Raw genomic sequence first — 19308 nt, 5'->3', positions numbered from 1 at the left:
AACAATGCAGCTAACTTCTGCTATGTTTGTGGTAAAGTGACTTTTGCATCACAAAAGCGCAGTATAACCACTGTAGTTAAGAAAGCCTATCACCTTTACTTTGGCTGTAGAATTGGAGATCAGGACAAAAGGTGGGCCCCGCATATGTGCTGCAACACGTTTGCAACAAATCTTCGCCAGTAGTTGAACAGGAAAAAGAAATATATGCCTTTTGCAGTGCCAATGATTTGGAAAGAGCCAACAAATCATATCAGCAGTTGTTACTTCTGCATGGTGCATCCAGTTGGGAAAGGTGTGTCAAAGAAGAAAAAGTGGATTGTGCATTATTCAAACATTCCATCAGCTATACGCCCAGTACCCCACGGAGAAGGACTGCCGGTTCCTAATGCACCAGAATCATTCTCACTTGAGTCAGACGAGAGAGAGGATGAAACTTCTAGTCCTGAACCATCAGTGTCACATGACCCAGATTTTCTCCCATCCTCCTCCTCCGAACCATACCTCATAACACAAGGTGAACTGAATGACCTTGTCAGGGATTTGGAACTATCCAAGAGTAAGGCAGAGCTGTTGAGCTGCGGACCACAGCAGTGGAATCTCCAGACAGGTGATGTTAGGGTTTCCATGTTCCGTTACCTTCAAAAGGACCTTGTCCTATTCTTTATGGAAGGTGATCTTGTAGCCTGCAACAACATCGATGCTGTGATGGCAGCCCTCAACATCGTTCATGATCCAGGTGAGTGGAGACGGTTCATTGATTCATCAAAGATGAGTCTTAAATCTGTTTTGCTACATAATGGCAATGTTTTGCCATCAATTCCAGTTGGTCATGCAGTCCATATGAATGAAACCAATGAAAACATGAAACAACTTTTGAGGTGCATAAACTGTGACCAGCATCAGTGGCAGCTTTGTGGCGATTTGAAAGTTCTTGCTCTCTTGCTTGGTCTGCAGACTGAAGTAATGCTGTTTTCTCTGAGAATGGGATAGTGGAGCCAGAGATTCCCACTACATCAAGAGTGATTTGCCACTCCGACAGTCATTGGAGCCTGGGAGGAAAAGTGTTCAGCATCCAACACTCGTTGAATCAAGGAAGATTGTGTTACCACCTTGCACATCAAGCTGGGTCTGATGAAGAACCTCGTTAAGGCCATGGAAAAAACACAAGCTGCATTCAAGTTCCTCCGTGGAGCATTTCCAAGGTTAAGTGAAGCAAGGATAAAGGAAGGTGTCTTTGTTGGTTCTCAGATTCGTGAACTTCTTCGAGATAATGCATTTGACCGTGCAGTGCGTGTCAAGCAAAGACGACATGGAAAGCCTCTAAGTTAGTAGCAAACAAATTTCTCGTAAACAGCAAGGCAGACAACTACAGGGAGTTGGTGGAAACCCTCCTCAATGCATATAAAAGCCTTGGTTGTATCATGTCACTAACGATACATTTTTTGCACTCTCATCTAGATTTTCTCCACCGAGCTGCGGAGCACTGAGCGATGAGCACGGCGAGCGATTTCACAAGGACAGTGCAACAATGGAGAAACGCTATCAGGGCAAATGGAGCCCATCAATGACAGTGCTTGCAGGCTATTGCTGGACAGTGACAAGAGATGCACTGTTTAATGAATACAAGAGATAAGCCGAGTCGATACTGAATAAGGACTAAACTGTGTACTTATATATACATAATAGTTTTTTGCCTTTTGTTTCATAAATTTTTTAGTTATATAACCCTTTTGCTGTTTTATTTTAGTGTTACATGAACAGGACAGGTGAAATATTATCATGTAAAGCAACCATAAACACTTGAAAAGACCCAGGTTGACAATTTATGATTGAAACTCTACTATCAACACAATATACACAGACGTAAAATCTACAAACGTAAATATTTTGGAAACAGTAACCAATCAGTTGTTTAATTGTCATATTTGAATTTTGCACATCAAAATCCATAATAAATAGCACATTTTATCTCTGAAGCAGACTTCTAAAACTTGTATACGAGTGTTATCTTTCTGTGTCATGCTCATCCAATCTGATGATATGTTCAAAATGGCGGCCGAATACACTTCGATTGTTTCGAGGATACTTCGAGTCGTTTTTACTAAAACCTTGCATTTGTTTTTATATGTAACTTAAAATGGTAACTTCGATCGGTATTGGTATGTATGCATTGTTACGAACATGAGCGAAAGTGTTACAGAACAAAACACCCAGGTGCTCCGCTAAGAGAAACAGAATCAAATTAATACCCAGTCGACACAGGAGTTAGGGGTACAAATACTAGTGCTAATGATATTGTGACTATGTGTGGCCTAATTCGCTTCGATTGTATGGAGGATTCTTAGAGTTGTTTTAGTAAGATGTTAAATTCGTTTTTGTGTGGAGTATACAAAGGAAACTTAGGTCGGTAATAGTATGTATGCATTGTTACATAAATAAGCGAAAGTATTAGGAGAAGAAAAAAAAAACACGGGTGCTCTGTTGATAGATATAGGATCGTATTAGTACCCCGTCGATGGAGGAGGTAGGGGTACTGATAGTAGTGTTAATGATATACTAGACCGTACATGGCGGCCAGCACATTTGGTAGAGGAAGGACCAGGTAAGACCTCGAGAAGAACCACCGACCCACGGGAAGCTACTGGCAAACTTTCTCACATACCCACATTGGTCGATCTCAGACTCGAACTGACACAGACTGAGGTGAGATGTGCGAGTGATCTGTAAAGGCGAGTACTTTTGACCACTCGGTAACCCGGGGCAATTTACACTTCAAAGTATGTATAAAGTACAAGGATGTTATTCTGAGTCATGGCCCATCCTTCGTTGAAAATATGTAAGTAGTATACGTATGGAAAGGTATTGACCATACTACTTGTTGCTTTTGTTTAGGAGTTTAACGTCATTTCTCAGCGCATATGCATATGCATATATATATCTTTATCTATCTATATCTAGATAGATAGATATATAGATAGAAATATAGATATATATTGATAGATAGATATATAGATAAATATAGATAGATATACAGAGATAGACACACACACACACACACACACACACACACATATATATATATATATATATATATATATATATATATAGAGAGAGAGAGAGAGAGAGAGATAGATATAGAAATAGATAGACATATATAGAGATAGATAGACATATACAGAGTTAGATAGATACAGAGATAGATACAGTGATAGATCGATATATATATATATATATATATATATATATATATATATATATATATATATATATATATATATATATATATATAGAGTAGAGAGAGAGAGAGAGAGAGAACAGCACCAAGGATATGAATACTATTACCGAAAAAGACTTTACACGCTCTCTGTAATTTAGCTAGTGCCCAACCTTTTGTTGAAAGTCTTTGTCTATCTGCAGATGTTGTTGACGACATTGACTCTGGTTCTGGAATTGCTGCAATGAGAGATAGAGATTGGAGAGTTCCTCAGTCCAAGAATCCGGTTATAAGGGAGTGGGTAAAGCATGTACGAGACAAAGGAAAGCCTAATCGACAGTCCCTACCTACTGGAAGAGATCATTTAGCATTTTTTCGGACCTTTGACAATTTATGCCTGCGAAGAGGTGTGCTATACTGGAGGACAAGTGCTGATGATCTACTACGGCTGGTACTTCCCAAGTCTCACCGTGAGGAGGCTATGCACTACTTACATGATGATTGAGGTCATTTAAGCCGAGACAAGACACTTTCTCTCCTAAGGGATAGATTATATTGGCCACTTATGGCAAAAGACGGGGAAGTATGGATCCAAAAATGCCGTCGTTGCATGCTTAGAAAATCGTCAACGGATGTCCGAGCACCACTCGTCAACAGTGACCACACAGCCATTGGAACTCATTTGCATCGATTTTCTGACTCTTGAGATGTCCAAAGGAGGCTTCGAAAATATACTTGTTATTACAGATCACTTTACCAAGTATGCACAGGCCATTCCGACTAGAAACCAGACAGCCAGGACTACAGCTGAGGCTCTGTTTAATAGTTGAATAGTGCATTATGGTATGCCCCAGCGTTTACATTCAGACCAGGCTGCATGCTTTGAAAGCAAGATCATCAAGGAATTATGTCAAATTACTGGAATAAAAAAGTCTCGCATGACACCTTATCATCCAATGGGCAATGGTATGTGTGAGCGATGGAATAGGACACTGCTAGATATGTTGGGAATTCTCAACCCTGATCAGAAAAGGGATTGGAAGAGCTATTTAGGACCATTGGTTCATGCATATAATTGTACGCGCCACGAGTCTACAGGCCACACTCCATTCTTTCTGATGTTTGGAAGAGAGCCACATCTATCTATTGACCTCGCATTTGGATTAGATAAGGATAGTGGATCAGGCAGTTAGTCTATTTATATTAAATCTCTTCGGAACCGATTGGAAGAATCGTACAAACTATCCACATGATTTGAGAAAAATCTCAAGAAAAACAGAAGAGGGCAGTAGTATATAGGGTCACCCTAGCGTCAACGGGAATTAGCATTACAGAACCCCTTGGGTCACTCTAGCGTCAAGGGAAATTTAACATGGGGAAAAATCGTGGGTCACTCTAGCGTCAATGGGGAATTGAACATGGGGAAAAATCGTGGGTCACTCTAGCGTCAAGGGGAATTGAACATGGGGAAATATCGTGGGTCACTCTAGCGTCAAGGGGAATTGAACATGGGAAAAATCGTGGGTCACTCTAGCGTCAAGGGGAATTGAACATGGGGAAATATCGTGGGTCACTCTAGCGTCAAGGGGAATTGAACATGGGAAAAATCGTGGGTCACTCTAGCGTCAAGGGAAATTGAACATGGGGAATAGAGTTTGGGTCTGTCTAGGGACAAGGGAAATTTAACATGGTTTTTTTTTTGTTTTTTTAAAAAATAAAAAAAAATAAACAAAATGGGGTAGGCAATTGAAAGTCTATCTCTTTTCGAGAGACTGGAGTGGCCCTGAAAAGGGCCTTTTTGTTTTCTTCTTCTAATTTCTTCTATTTCTCCACCAGCTTCTTATTTTCTGTCCTACACTTTTTCTCTTCTTTTCTTCCTCCTTTTTCTTCTTTTTCTCATCTTTCTGCTTCTCCTCCTCTTCTTTCTTCCTCTTCTCATTTTCTTCTTCTTTTTCAATTTTTTCATTCGATTCTCTCATCCTTATCCTTTCCTCTTCATCCTCCTTCTCCTCCTTTATTTCTTTCATCAGAGCACTGATCATGTTCTTTACTTTTCTTAAATTGTGGATCTCCATCTTCACTCGATGGGGACTATAAGAATAGGGATCCTCGTGTAGCCTCACTAACATTTGCTCCATCATACCCAAATTGTCCAGGACGTCTTGCAATGTTTTCATTTTATCAAGTTGGCTTGAAACCATCTTCTTTTTTTATTCTCTGTAGAATGGTTTGAACGACGAATACTGTGGGTTCTGCGGACGTGATGGAAAACATCCCCCTAAAACAAAATTGATATTACCTAGATTATTACTTAAAACGCGCGGACGTGAAGGAAAACATCCCCCTACTTTTCTCATTTCGTATAATATACTATCCACATACGTGAAACAGCAATAAACAAACCCCAAATCTACTATCCACACACGCAAAGCATTAAAGTCAAACCCAATAATCTACTATCCACACAAACCTACTTGATCGCTTACAAACAAGCACACACACACACAATTTTTATAAAAAAAAGAGTGTTTATATTCACACTACTCTACATACACACGCACACACACATTGGCAAATTGATTACTATTTCTTTTCTAAAGGTTTGGGTAGCCCTGAAAAGGGCTGTTTGTTTTTTTGAACTCCATGGCACCTGGTTAATGATGGCACCTTCCAGGCCTGGCACCACACACACATCTTCTTTCCCAGTCTCTTTTCACTCTTTTTTTTGGGAGAGCAGGGGCGGGTTAAATGGCTTCAGAATCCCAATTTTCTGTCTCTGGGATTCTGAAATTTCCTCTCTTTTTCTTCCTCTTCTTTGTTTCTTCTCTCCTCCTCTTCTTTGTTTCTTCTCTCCTCCTCTTTCATTCTTCCCTCTTGTACGAGGGCCTCTGCAGCCAGCTCATTCACTATGTGCCTGGCATATTCCAGGTGCACATGAAGTTCAAGCAGTTTAGCTAGACTGGTGTTCATTCTGGTGGTGTTGATCAATCAACAAGGGTAGCTAGATTGCCGAACGATTTTTAATTTATACTAAAAGCGCGGACGTGAAGGAAAACATCCCCCAAAACAAAATTGATATTACCTAGATCATGACCAAACAATGCGCGGACTTAAAAGAAACACTCACTGACTTTTTTTATACTACCCATCACTTATCTAAAAACCTTCATGAAATCAATAATATACTATCCACAAACTCAAAGCAGTCAAATCAAACCCCAAATTTATTATTTACGCACGTCTAACAGCAAAACAAAACATGATCATAATCTACTATTCACACAAACATACTTGAACCCTTACAATCACTCACACATGTAAACCTATACAATCACACCAGAAATGAGTCAGTGTTTATATTCACACTACTCTTCATACACACATTGGCAAATCGATTGTTATTTCTTTCCTAGAAATTGGGGGTAGCCCTGAAAAGTGCTGTTTATTTTTTTGCTTGCGTCAAGTTGAAGCTAGGGCCATCTTTTAGTTTCTAAGAATGCGACGTCCTCTGAGGATAGACTTTCTGACGATAGGTCTGCTTCTTCGGAAAGAGAAGAACTCTTTGGTGTCGATACGACAATCGACAAAGCCTCTGTCAGGTTCAGGTTGCTGCTGCTGCTGCTGTTGTTGTTGCTGTTGCTGCTGTCTCTGAAGTCTGTACTTCTCTGTCCATTCTTCTTTCTCCCTGTTCACTTCTTCTCTGAAGAGCTCTTCTATCAGGTCTTCAGTGACTTTTAACATTCTCACATTCTCTATCTCTTCAGGCTTCGGTATCAGACTATGTCTGACCCTATGCAAATTCACGTAGGCTTCGTTTAGCTTAGCTAGTTTGGAGCACATCTTCGTAGGAGGATGAGTCGACAATGAATGGTTTGACTGGAAATTACCCCGGTTCTTAAAGTCAAAGCGCGGACGTGAAGGAAAACATCCCTACACGGTTTTCGAGCCAGAACGTTTAATGAGTGTCATGAGAGAGATAGAGAGAAGTCAAAGCGCATGAATCAACATTCTTATAGCCAAACAAAAGACAAAGGCATTTTTTTCTCAAAAACACAACATTTTTATTCAAAATTACTTAACACTAACCAACAACTCTAACATTTTTAACAATAATCCGACAATATAACATCAAACATCTTTTTTCAATATACACATTATTTTGGACAGGGTTGGCAACGTTGTGAATGAAATTGTGATTTCCACTGTTGGAAGTCATTAGGCCATTGATGGACACTACGTTTTCTAGCTAGAGACAAAAGATAAGCATACTGGTCACAAAACCATCGATCTACTTTCACATCGTTTCTAGAAGAAGAACGAGGATCAAAATGAGTCACTAAATGTTCTAAGGAATAGCCCAAGCAGCGATGATGCAGAAAATACACACAACATTGTCCACACACCAAGGAATCTGTGCCTTGTAATTTCACATTATTGAATCGGGTGGTCTGAGCATTTCTTCTCATAAAGTCAATGATATCGTCTTCCAAAGGAGTCAATCCATACGAATCGAAATATTCCACACATTCTTCTTGAGGAAAGTAGACGGCTACCCAGTGGGTTCCTGGGAGATGAATGTCGTCTGTGTTGATCACATAAGCTTGATGGTCTTGAGGTTTGCGATGAGTTCAAAAGGTAATAAAGTTCCCAGGTATCCATGTTTTTTCTTTTTCTTCACAGGTAATAATAAGTCATCAATTCGATCCTGACTTTTTGCTTGAAAATGTCTGACAAATAACCGTTTCTTCGCTTCGTCTCCCCACTCTGATTCAGGAGAGCTTCGATACGATGGATCTCTTGAGTGGTTAATGGTGGACAAGAATGTTCACGCAAGTCTTTATACCACTGATGCCACACGACTTCGTCCGAGATGAGACTCCAAGCTTCGTCCAGATACTCGTCCAATTTTTCTTCTTGACTCAGCATCAGGCATTTATCGTGTTGAATTTGACTGGGATGATCGTTTTGACATCCATAGCAATCTTTCTTGATCAATTCCGTCATTTTTTCGACCAAGTGTTTGGCAAAACAGGAGACTAAATGCGCTTCTTGTTCTGGCCATCGGGATTTCATCATGATAACTTCTTCTTCCACAGTCTCCTCACATTCCATGTCTAAAGTTTCTCCACTGGGTAACTGTCCTTGAAACAGATGATCTTCGATCATGGAATGATGTTGAGAGGGAATGGTGAACGTTTTCACTTCCACGCGTCGTATGGGATACTTGGCAGTCGTTCTGCTCAACGTGTTACTGATGTCATTTCCCACTTTAGGTAACACTTCCACGCGTCGTACGTAGAGTTTGACGTCCTCGATTTTGCTTTTAGGATTGCCACCAGTAGTAGCATCAACATCAGCCAACAAATGGAAAGCAGCACTGCTACGATTCAGTCTCAAGCGAACATTTACACCGTTCAGCAAATATTTCTCTTGCAACCACATGTCCAAATGCAAACGATCCATCAGTTCTAAACTCTTTCCATTTAATATTTTGTTTCTTCGTTCTACAAATCCCTCATTGGTGTCTGCTTTTTATGGGGGGTCATCACTAATACCTGTTTTATCAAAATCGCCCGCTTCGTCAGGTTCCCATAGCACGCAAGCATTGAGATGGGTGTTCTTGGCATCTATTCCGTACGTCAAAAGATTTTCCAGGTAGGCACGGTAAGCATAAGTATCCATGCTGCTACTGACCAGTTTGTTATTCAAGTACAAGTCCACTGATCTGAACAAGGAATGCATGAAATTGTTGACGGGAGCTACTTTCTCTTCGCCGCTTATAGAATCTCCTCCCTAATCTAGAACTTTGACTTTCAAGTACAAGCAACTGCTATTCAGATCGATGTAATCTTCGAGCTGTCCTTTGATTTCAAACTCGATGGGAGCGGAATCGGTCAAAGAGGAGACGGGGTGAAATTCCACCCATTGGGATTCTTGCATGGTCATCATGGTGGGTGGGCATGGCAAACAGATCCAGTTCCGACTTGGAACAAGCGCAAGATTCTCGGTGCATCATTATTTTGTTGCTGTGTCTCAATAATCGAAAACGTCTAAGTCTCGAACGGTTCTTCTTTCCTTGGCCTTTCTCGCTTTAGACGTGTGAAGTCTGGTGAAAGGGTGTTTCTTCGTCGTCTCTTTCTGCCTTGTCCTTGCTGAATGCCTGACTCGGTAGCGTGCAGGGCATTTATAGGTGTGTCTCAGCGACCCAAAAGGTCTTTGCCCCTTTGCAGCATGACATTTTTGCCTGCCCTCATGAAGGCTTCTTTGGGGTTTTGTTTGTCGATGATGACATTTTGGAGAAATTCTTTGCCTTGCGTCAGTGCCGCATCTTTCAAGGCGTGCAATTCGCGTGTCACCATCGGTTTCAACACCGGAGCCACCGAACGAAAGGCCGATTTTAACATATCTCCTAAACCGTGTCCTCGCTGTCGAGCAACGCCTCGGTACACTGGATACATGACTTACGAGTCGTGAGAGAACCGTTTTCGAAAATGGAGTTTCACCGTGACTTTTCCTTTGGTGAATGGAATATTTTGTCCCAGATCTCCTTTTATAGCAATGTTGACCGTGTCCAAATACGACTTGCTGACAGGCAAATAGTGAGGATGTACAAATTCCCGGTGGACGTGATAGGTGTTTCCACCTTCCTGGTCACTGGTCGTGGTACTATCCACTTTGAAAGGAATGACACGCAGTAACGGTACGGAGGTGTGTCCCACCACGTTGTACTCCACCACATCGGAGTACACAAAGATCAAATTCAGTCCTTGGTTCAGTTCTACCGGGTTTCCAAAAGTTTTGTAAAAATCCATATTACTGTTGATCTTGGGGCTCCAATTGTTTGCGACCATTCCTGCATGTCCACCCAAAATTTCAAACAAACTACCATTGAACCTGAGGGACAACATTTGGGTTTCCTGAAATTTGATCATGAGACGACGAGCCACTTTATGGTACTCCAGGGTGACACTTTTTTTGATTTTGTTCAGGGCTTTGCCAAAAGCTCACTCCAACCTTGAAGCAATGGTATCCACCAAATGTTGGCCACTAAAATAAAACCCTGCCGAAATTTTCAAGGTGTAGATAGTGAAGGCTGAATTGCTGGCTGGTCTTGTCATCCCTGGATACACGATTTCATTCATGGTGTCTTGCAATTGTTTTTTCATGATTTCGACCTCAAAAACGTTTTGCTTTTCGGTGATGTTTTGGATTTGTGTAGGGTGAATCATTTCCACTAAAGCCACTTCCCAATGGGCTTCGTGATCTAATGGGATGGCCTGAGGTAATGTGGCCGTGTAACAGCACAACGTGTTGTGGGGAAACACCTCCATGGAACTGTCACTGGGTAAGGTTAAGTAAAATTGGTTTTGGTGACTCATAATTCCAGAGGCGTGTCTCCGCCCAAAATGGGGTCGTTGTTGTTGTTATTGGAGTGGTGACTGGCACTGGCACTGGACACAAGGTTCCCCTGGTTCCCGTTGGAAGAGAATTTCAGGGAGGGATTGGGAAGCAGGTAACCGATGCAACTACTCAAAAAAATGGTCCACAAGTGTTTGTCTCCTTGTTGCAAACTCAAATTGGCGATGGCTGCCCCGATGACACAATACACCATGAAGATTGGCAGAAAAAGACGATTTGCGTTTTAGGCACACGTTCTCCGCACCACACCCACAAAGATTGTTTTTGTAAATCTTGCAGAGAAGAACTAGGTGAAGGAGTGGTCGACGTAGCTGCGTCTGTGTGAAAGGGCATGATGGTCACTTCTTTTTATAGTCGATGACTTGGGAAGCGTCGATCCAAGAATCAAAACTGGGTGGATATCCTTTCCAACGTACTTTGACTTCTTTGACACGTCGTTTGCCCACTTTACGGGTTCTGCGTTCGAGAATGCTTTCGATGTCGTACACGTCTTCTTTTTTGGTGACACGTTGTAACTCGGGCAAATAAAACGTTCCTTTGAGCACTTCTCCGTTCATGTCTTCCAATTTATAGACGGTAGGATGACGGCCATGCACTCGTCCAGTGACACGAAACAATTCGGTCGTCCAGTTAGGTAAGTAACCTTTGTCGAAATTGCGTTTGGTTTTGCCAATGCACACCCAATCTCCTACGTCCAACACTCCACTTTTCTTGGGGACAGCCCTCGTCGGGGACGTACCAAACAGGCGCTCAAACACCAACACTTCGTTCTCGGGAGTCACCTCTTGCGGGGCACGTCCGATGCTTCGATGGTAAGATTGGTTGTACGCTTGCACCAGGTGCGGCAAGATGTTGATGTACTTCAGAGTGTGGTGATGCGTAAAATATTTCCACATGCGTTCTTTCAAAGTACGTTGAAAACGTTCCACGATGCTGGCTTTGGTTTCGGGATTCTCGGTGGTAAAAAAATGAATGTCACGTTTCTTTAATTCATTTTGGAAAGCTTGGTTCAGAAATTCGGTACCTTTGTCCGTTTGCCATCGAAGAGGGTGACGACCGCTTTGTTTCAACACCCGTTGCAGGGTTCGCACTAACTCGCCGCTCGATTTGGAAGTCAAGGGTACGGCCCAGGCAAATTTGGAAAAGACGTCGATGACACAAAAGAAATATTTGTAGCCGCGATTGTAGCTGGCCAAATGAGAAACATCGGCTAAGTCGGCTTGCCATTGATGATCGATGCCTTCCCCTCGGGTGCGACTTCTGGAAAACTTGCGTCGAATGGGTTTGTGTAAAGTGTAGGTAGCTTGTTCTTGTAACCATCGTTGCACTTGAGGTAAACGGAGACTTTTCAGTCGAATTTTGGCAGCACGATACAATTTTTGAACTCTTGCGTAACCTGCAGGATGGGAGGGATCGTAGTAAATGCTGGCTAACACCTTCTCCATTTTTTGTGTGTTAATAAGTCACCCACTCTTCGGTGATGCTACTTTGGGTGGGACGAAAGGGTGGTTTAGAAACGGATTTACGTGTCCGATGGGCTACGGGAGTAGAAGTCGAAGGTAGTGGTGGAGGTGGTAATGGAATGGCTTTGGTCTTCTTTTCTTTTTTCACTTCTGGTTTCCCTTCTTTCTTTTTCACTTCTGTCGAAGGTGGAGTGGACATCATCTTTTTAACCCAAGCTTTCATTTCTTCTCGTTGGGATGTGGGGGACGGGGTCAACAAGGATGCTGCAATCTTTCTTGTAATGGGAGCTGCTGACGGTGTTTGAAACACTTCTCGCATCTCTTCTTCCTCAGGTCTTCGTGGGGTAGCATCTCTGGTGACCCCTGGGGATAGTAGTAGTGGTGGTGGTGGTAGTGATGATGGTGCTGGACTTTTCATCAAGGTCTTAAAATCTTTCAGAGTGGGTAGAGCTGTTTCGTCTAAAGCTTTCTGGTGAAAGAGTTGCAGTCGTTGCAAGAGTTGACCGTACTTTTGCGATTTTTCTGTTTCGGACAAATCTTGGCGATCCATCAAGGACTGCAATTCGTGTTGTAACTGGGGCATCTCGCTCAAATGGGGATTGGGAGGTAAATGCGGGGTGCGTTGTTCTTGCCAACGATGGTATTCCATCCATTGTTTGTAAGGCACTAAAGCTAGTTTTCGTCCTTCCATGGGGTTGTCAGGGGTCGATTCTGAGATCTTGGGACTTCAGAGGGCCTTTTTATCTTGCTCCCACCAGTCCTCCCAACATGGTTCCCAAGACTCCTTTCAGCAATGGACCTAACAAGAAGGGTAAAATGCCTCCACGTTGGACCAACATCATCTTCTTTTGACGAATGGGAATTTTCTTTTGAACCATTTGGCGAAGAACGTGACGATGTTTGCCTAAGCATTGTTTCTGGTGTTTGGACAAAGGGATCGTGCCTTTCAAGACGTTCAAACAACATTCGCACACGGTATCGATGACCTCTTTGGAGGATAATTGAATGAGTTTTTTTCGTAAGGGTGGAGAAGCTTTGGACAGGACAGATAACATGTCCCCATGTTTGACTAAACGAGGAGGCAGTTCTTTCCTTTTCTTTCCTTGGATTTTAGAAGAGGGATGTTTTCTGGAGGGTGACATCTTTGAGTCTTCAGCACCAAAAACACTGATACCCCTATTTAGTCACAGGCCTTTTTTTATACTGGAACGCGTCGCCACTGGTTGTCTTTACGACGTATCAACTTCAGGACAGGCATGACACGTCGTGCAGGGGTATGTAACGGACTAAATCGAGCCAGTTCGTGCTTGGACAAATCCAGTAAACTTTGTAACATGCCCGATCTCTCTTGAACTTTGATTTTGGGTGAAGGTACTTTGTAAGCAGCGGCCACTGCCGCTAAATTGGAGGGACCTGCCACTGGGGAAGTTCTTGGGGTTATCAACTGAGATGTTCTTGGTGTGATCAACGTCTCCAAGTACTCTTCAGTTCTTGGTGACATCAACGGGGAAGTGAATGAACCTGAGGCTACCGGAGACGCGGTCACCGCCTTTGCAGGTCGTGGTTTGCGAGTGTAAGGTTGCGTCCTGGCCGAAGTGCCTCTCTTGCGATTAGTTTTCTTCTGTGGACTTTTCTTTTTCTGGGGACTTTTTCTCTGTTTCTTTTTCTGGGGGCTTCTTTTCTTTTTCCGGGGTGGTGTCTGGTAAGAGGAGGGTCCCGCCACTGGAGAAGTTCTTGGAGACACGGGTCTCCTTGGGGACTTGGTCTTGACACCGTGGCTCTTTTTCTTCTTCTTGGAGCTTCGTTTGACATTTTTCTTGGGAGAAGTTTGGGAGCATTAGGATCCCATCTTAAGAGAGACCGAATGATGACCCCTTGAGTACCGCTCCCTCCAGGTTTCAAAATGATTTGTTTTTTGGTTTGAATGTCGATGCGAGGATCGGCCAGTTGGGTCAAAGCGACTTTGTTTCGATCAAAAAAGCGTTTGGTTTGATGAGGAATCTGAATGATCCCTTGGGGTAATTGACGTGCGGTCACCGTGAACCATCGCAAGACTTCTTTGAGACTAGCTTCTAAGACACGAGCCCGTATTTGTGGATTTTTTTCTCGACTGATGCCATACAAGGCACGAATCAATTTGACGGGAAGATGCGACTGAAGGGACGTCATGTTCAAAATATGTGAGACAGACGAAAAGGGTCTCTGAGGTTTTTATAGACTTTTTTTGTGGAGTGAAGTTAAGTCGAGGACGGAGACGTGTACAGGACAGGCCGTCCGTCTTGGCACCAGTGGTGAAACTAGTGGGTACGAAATCGCAAATCCTCGGGGGTCGTAGGTTTCAAATCGACGAGTAAATAGGCGTGTGGAGTTTGAGTGGCATCGTCGTACGCCTGAGTCAGTCAAAGCGTCCCTAACTGTTTGGCTAAGACTTGCACTTGCGATTTATCTCGAGGGCTTTTAAACAAGACCACGTAATGCGCATTGAGACTGATGGTGCGATGGGCTTTACTTTGTTGAAACAAATTTTGAGTAATGTAAACGACACTGGCATTACGATGATGCCCTTTCCGCGTGAAACACAGTTTAATTTCTTCTTTCTTCGTCTTCTCCTAACATGTCGTCAAAAATGACCAAATGGGTTTGACGGGAGTCAGAGACGATGCCGTCGTCTTCTTTAGGAATGCCTTCCACAAACACGATGGAATCGCCTTGACTTTCTCGCAAGAGGCTGTACGCCGATTGCCACTCTTTGTAACACCACACGATGCATTGACGTGGACGATCGATCAAATGATGTTTATGTTCGATCAAACGTTTGACGAATTCGGTTTTGCCTGAACCGCTAGGTCCAGCAATGAGCATGTTAAAGGGATGGCGAAGATACAAGGCCTTCCAACTGGCACGATCTAAGTGTTCGTCGATGACTTTGACAGTGGAGGAAGAGGGAGCAGAGACATCAGAAGTAGCCATAGTGTCAGGAATGTCACTTGTGACACGAAAACAAACAAGACGAGAGTTTATATACTTTTTTCAGAACACGTTTATTAAATGTTTTAAACATGAATACGAAAGACAAAAATACATAAAAGCCAAAGGCTTAAGTACAACGATAAAAGGTACATGAAAATCATTAACGTGGAATAAATACAAGTGTCTGTACAACATGTTTTGGGTAAAGTTCTGACCAGTTCTGTAGGGGGTAAGGTCACACAAGTGTCCTCCCGGAATGACTTTTCAGGCATGTCTACGACAGTCCTGTCCTGGGTGACGGCTTCTTCTGGCACCGTCACTAACACAGGTTGAAAAGTGACTTTTTTCCTTGAACAACTCTCGTGCATACTGGGCCACTTCTTGGGTCCAAGCCTCAAAATCCCATTCTTTCCAAGCACGGACATCTGTCCAATGGGGGTGTAAGTCACAAGCTACACACACATCGTCATACACGTCTTGGGTAGCTAAAAGTTGACGAATTTTTTTCCCGTAGAGGTCGAGAAGTATCCAGATGAAAACTTAAGGCTTTGAGCAAAAGGAGTCTTTCGTGACCATTTAAGGCCATTGGGGTGGTAAGTACTGATCGTAAAGAGTCCACAAAGAATTCGCTGGTAAACGAAATCCCAGAAAACAAGTCACTAAGACACACACCACTTGTCGACCCAAATTGAAGGGATACAGTTCTTGTAATAATCGATGGTAATGATCCACGGTTTGAATATGGTCATTGAGTTCCTTCCACGGAATCTGTTCAATTACATGTGACATAAGTCGTGGCATGGCAGCCTGTTTTTATAGTCTCTTTGTTTCGGAAACAATACAAGTACTTTCTAGCCAGAGATCATCGTTCTTCAGTAGGGAATCTAAATCTTTCATACTGTAACCTAAACGTCAGAGTTCGTTTAGAAGTTTCCTCTTCCGCTAAGTAGATTCCACGTAAAATATGTTGGTAATCCTTTAACTTGTCTTCCTCAATGCGTTGCACTAGGTGAATCTCGAAGTAACCAAAATGATCAACACGCGGATCATCGGGGCCCTGGAAGTATTGAACAAGGTCTGACCACTGAAACAATTTCTGACGAATCAGTTCTCTTATGCCATTCAGGTACCAGTGGTTAAAGATCTGGTGACGTAACGGATGCAACTGTTCTTTACGTTTGACGTATTTTGACCAGCTCTCGGTAAATGCGTTCTCTCAACTCCACAGGCAAAAAGCACGAATGTTCTCTTGTAAAGTATCCATGAATAGGTCATACTAAATCCTCTTTTGTCTGACACAAGAAATGTACCGTTTGCACAGACATGGTTTTACTTCAGTGTCGAATCTAAATCGTTTCATCACTAATCTACACATTAAAATTCGTTCAGAAGTTTCCTCTTTCACTAAGCTGACATTGCTTAAAAGATGTTGGTAATTCGTTAACTCTTCCTCTGGAATTGGATCCAGTACGTTTACAATGTAGTAGATAGAATCATCCATACCAAACCAATTCTTTTTAAAACTAGGGGATCGTTGATCAATGTCTGTCCAATGGAACACTTTCAAATGAATCAGTCCTTGTATATCATTCAGGTACCAGTGGTTCAAACACCGGTGACGTAACGGATGCAACTGTTCTTTACGTTTCACTTGTATTTTGACCAGCTCTCGGTAAATGCGTTCTCTCAACTCCACAGGCAAAGCACGAATGTTCTCTTGTAAAGTATCCATAAACAGATTATGGTAAGTTACTTCAATGTCTCGGTCCCACTAAGGGTAAGTAATGACAATTCGGTGACCATCGAGCATGTTCTACGTAGGCCGAATCTTGCGGTTCCCAGTGATGAAGTGACACACCGCAACTGAAGCACTTGACTTTATCTCCTTCGCCCAAGTAGAACAATCCGGCTCTGGCTAATTCTTCGGGGGTCGGTCCTCCCAGATACTTAGGCCATTTTCCTTTGAACGATTGAAGACGATTTTCAAAGTCGCAGTATTCCGACAAACGCACAGGAAACGAATATTCGTCTTTCACTGGTTCGTTTCGATGAGGGTTTGGTTACATGGACAGGAGTTTGCTCAGGGCTGGATGACATCCGTAGGGGGGTAGACGTGAAGGTGAACATCCACCTTTAAAATGAAACCCAGTAAAGTGTCCAAGAGGACGAGCGGCATCGCTTTCGCATCCCTCAGGTTTGGCACGAACAGCATCACTTTCCATGATAGGGGTAGTGAGAACAAAGTTCCCATGATGCTTTAGGGCATCGCTAAGGTCACAGCGTACAGCATCGTTCCCATCGCAAGGCTCACAATCGCATTCCACTTCAGAGGCCCCACACTTGAATTGTGCCTGTCTGAACGTGTTTTGTGTTTCTCTGAAAGTATTCATCTTGTTCGCTTGGTTCTGGTAATCACAATGAACTATCGATCTTGCCTAGGGTTCCTTTTTATATACAGACCAATACCGACGTGTCCATACGGTAAGGTGAAATGATTGGGAAGTCGCACTCGCTTCTGGTACACGATTTGATAGACTTTTTCCAAGGGTCGACTGACGATGTGGTGAGTGGGTAAACGTACAATCTTGTTGGGTTAATAGGTGGTCACTTTAAAGTGTTCATCTTCTCTAGACTGCAAGGCTTCTTTCAATACGCCAAAGTTGACCACACGACTGGTACGATAATTCAGAGTCAGTCCTTTCACTTTACACGTCGTGTGCACTTCTCCTTGTTTGTCCCGGTATTCGTAGCCGTAATTTTTAGGGCCACCACTGGCGAAACTTAGAATCTTGTCGTCGGGGTGCTCGTCTGTCCAGGCTCCTAAACGGTCTCCTTCGATGTCAGGGTGCTGTTGACTCGGGTGATGGATGTAAATATAACTGTCCGTGTCAAAGTACAGGACACGTTCCCCTAACAGTTCTAAAGCTTCGTACAATTTTAAGCGAGCATGAGCTGTCACGTAAGCCGCAATGATGACATTTCATAAGGGGTCGTCTTGTACAAAATCCAGATCTTCTTCGTAATTGACCAAGATCAAATCCTCACGAACGACGTCCACGTGTTTCATGTATTTGGTTTTGTCTTGAATCATCTGAAAGTAGCGGGAAGGCTCGGTCAAATATTCCGTCTTGGGTAAACACGGTCGTTGTGCCATTTTACCCCACAAACAATTTAACATCACTGTGGCAAACGATCGCCTGCCTTCGTTTTTCTCGATGTGATCTAAAGAGATGCCTTCTTGTGCCCGGTATTTCTCTTTGAATGTCTTTTGGTCTTCGGGAGTGTGACACCAGGAAGGATAGCCACTGGCTTCTTGTTTCAGTTTCAAAAAGGCATCCACGTAGTCTGCGAAAATGCCTTTCTGAGTGGGATCACCTTTGTGGTATTGTTGTATCTTGGGAAAGTGACATATTTCGTACACTTCTAACAGTTGGTATCCCATGTCCAGAGCTTTGAACAATTATACGCTGACCCACGTCCCCGTCAAGGCCCGTTCTTCCTGGGTGTGATGATACGGTTGGTCTTGGTTGCACATTTCGGCACATGTACGACACAAGGGAAACATCAGTTTGCCTTGACAATGGTAAGGTAACACGGGATGGTACAGGTTCGTGTGAGGCAAAACTTTACACTTGATCAGACCTTCGTATTGTCGAATGTTTTTCAGGTCGATGTGTTCCGTCAACAATTGTGGGTGCCCTACAGGAAAGCGACAATATTTTCACACATAGGGATTCAGCGAACACACGTCCAAGTATTTCATTTCTTCTCCTTTCTCTTCGTCGGCTTGGTACAGCAAACAGGTGGCATTGGTCCTTCCTCCGTACAAACTATCCCTTGGGTTCAGCGGGTCCATGAACTGGTAACTTTCCACGAGGCGTTTAAACTCGCGATCGGTTTTCAAACGGTGATCGTACTCGTATTCCCACATTTCCACCGCTTGGTATCCTTGCTGTTCTAACTTTAGGCGTCGCTGACAAGTGACCTGGTACAAGTCTTCCATGGTTCGTTGTAAAAACTGATTTTTAGTGTCGCGGTCACGGTAACAGATGGGACATCCCGTGAAATAAGCAACCGTTAAACTCGTATACGATCTTGGGGTTTTCTAAGTCCCAACCATCGACCGAATGCGTTCCGATGGTCTTTTCACCTCCTCCGTTGCGAGCATGCTGAATCCATTTGTCTTCCTTGTCGCACAAGTAATGTAACCAACGTAGGGCTTTGACCGAGTATTGACGTTTG

Source organism: Sinohyriopsis cumingii, chromosome 6, assembly GCF_028554795.1.
Source record: "Sinohyriopsis cumingii isolate HCF-2022 chromosome 6, ASM2855479v2, whole genome shotgun sequence".
In the NCBI taxonomy this organism is placed as follows: domain Eukaryota; kingdom Metazoa; phylum Mollusca; class Bivalvia; order Unionida; family Unionidae; genus Sinohyriopsis; species Sinohyriopsis cumingii.
The sequence above is the reverse complement of the archived record's forward strand: the minus strand, read 5'-3'. Positions refer to the sequence as shown.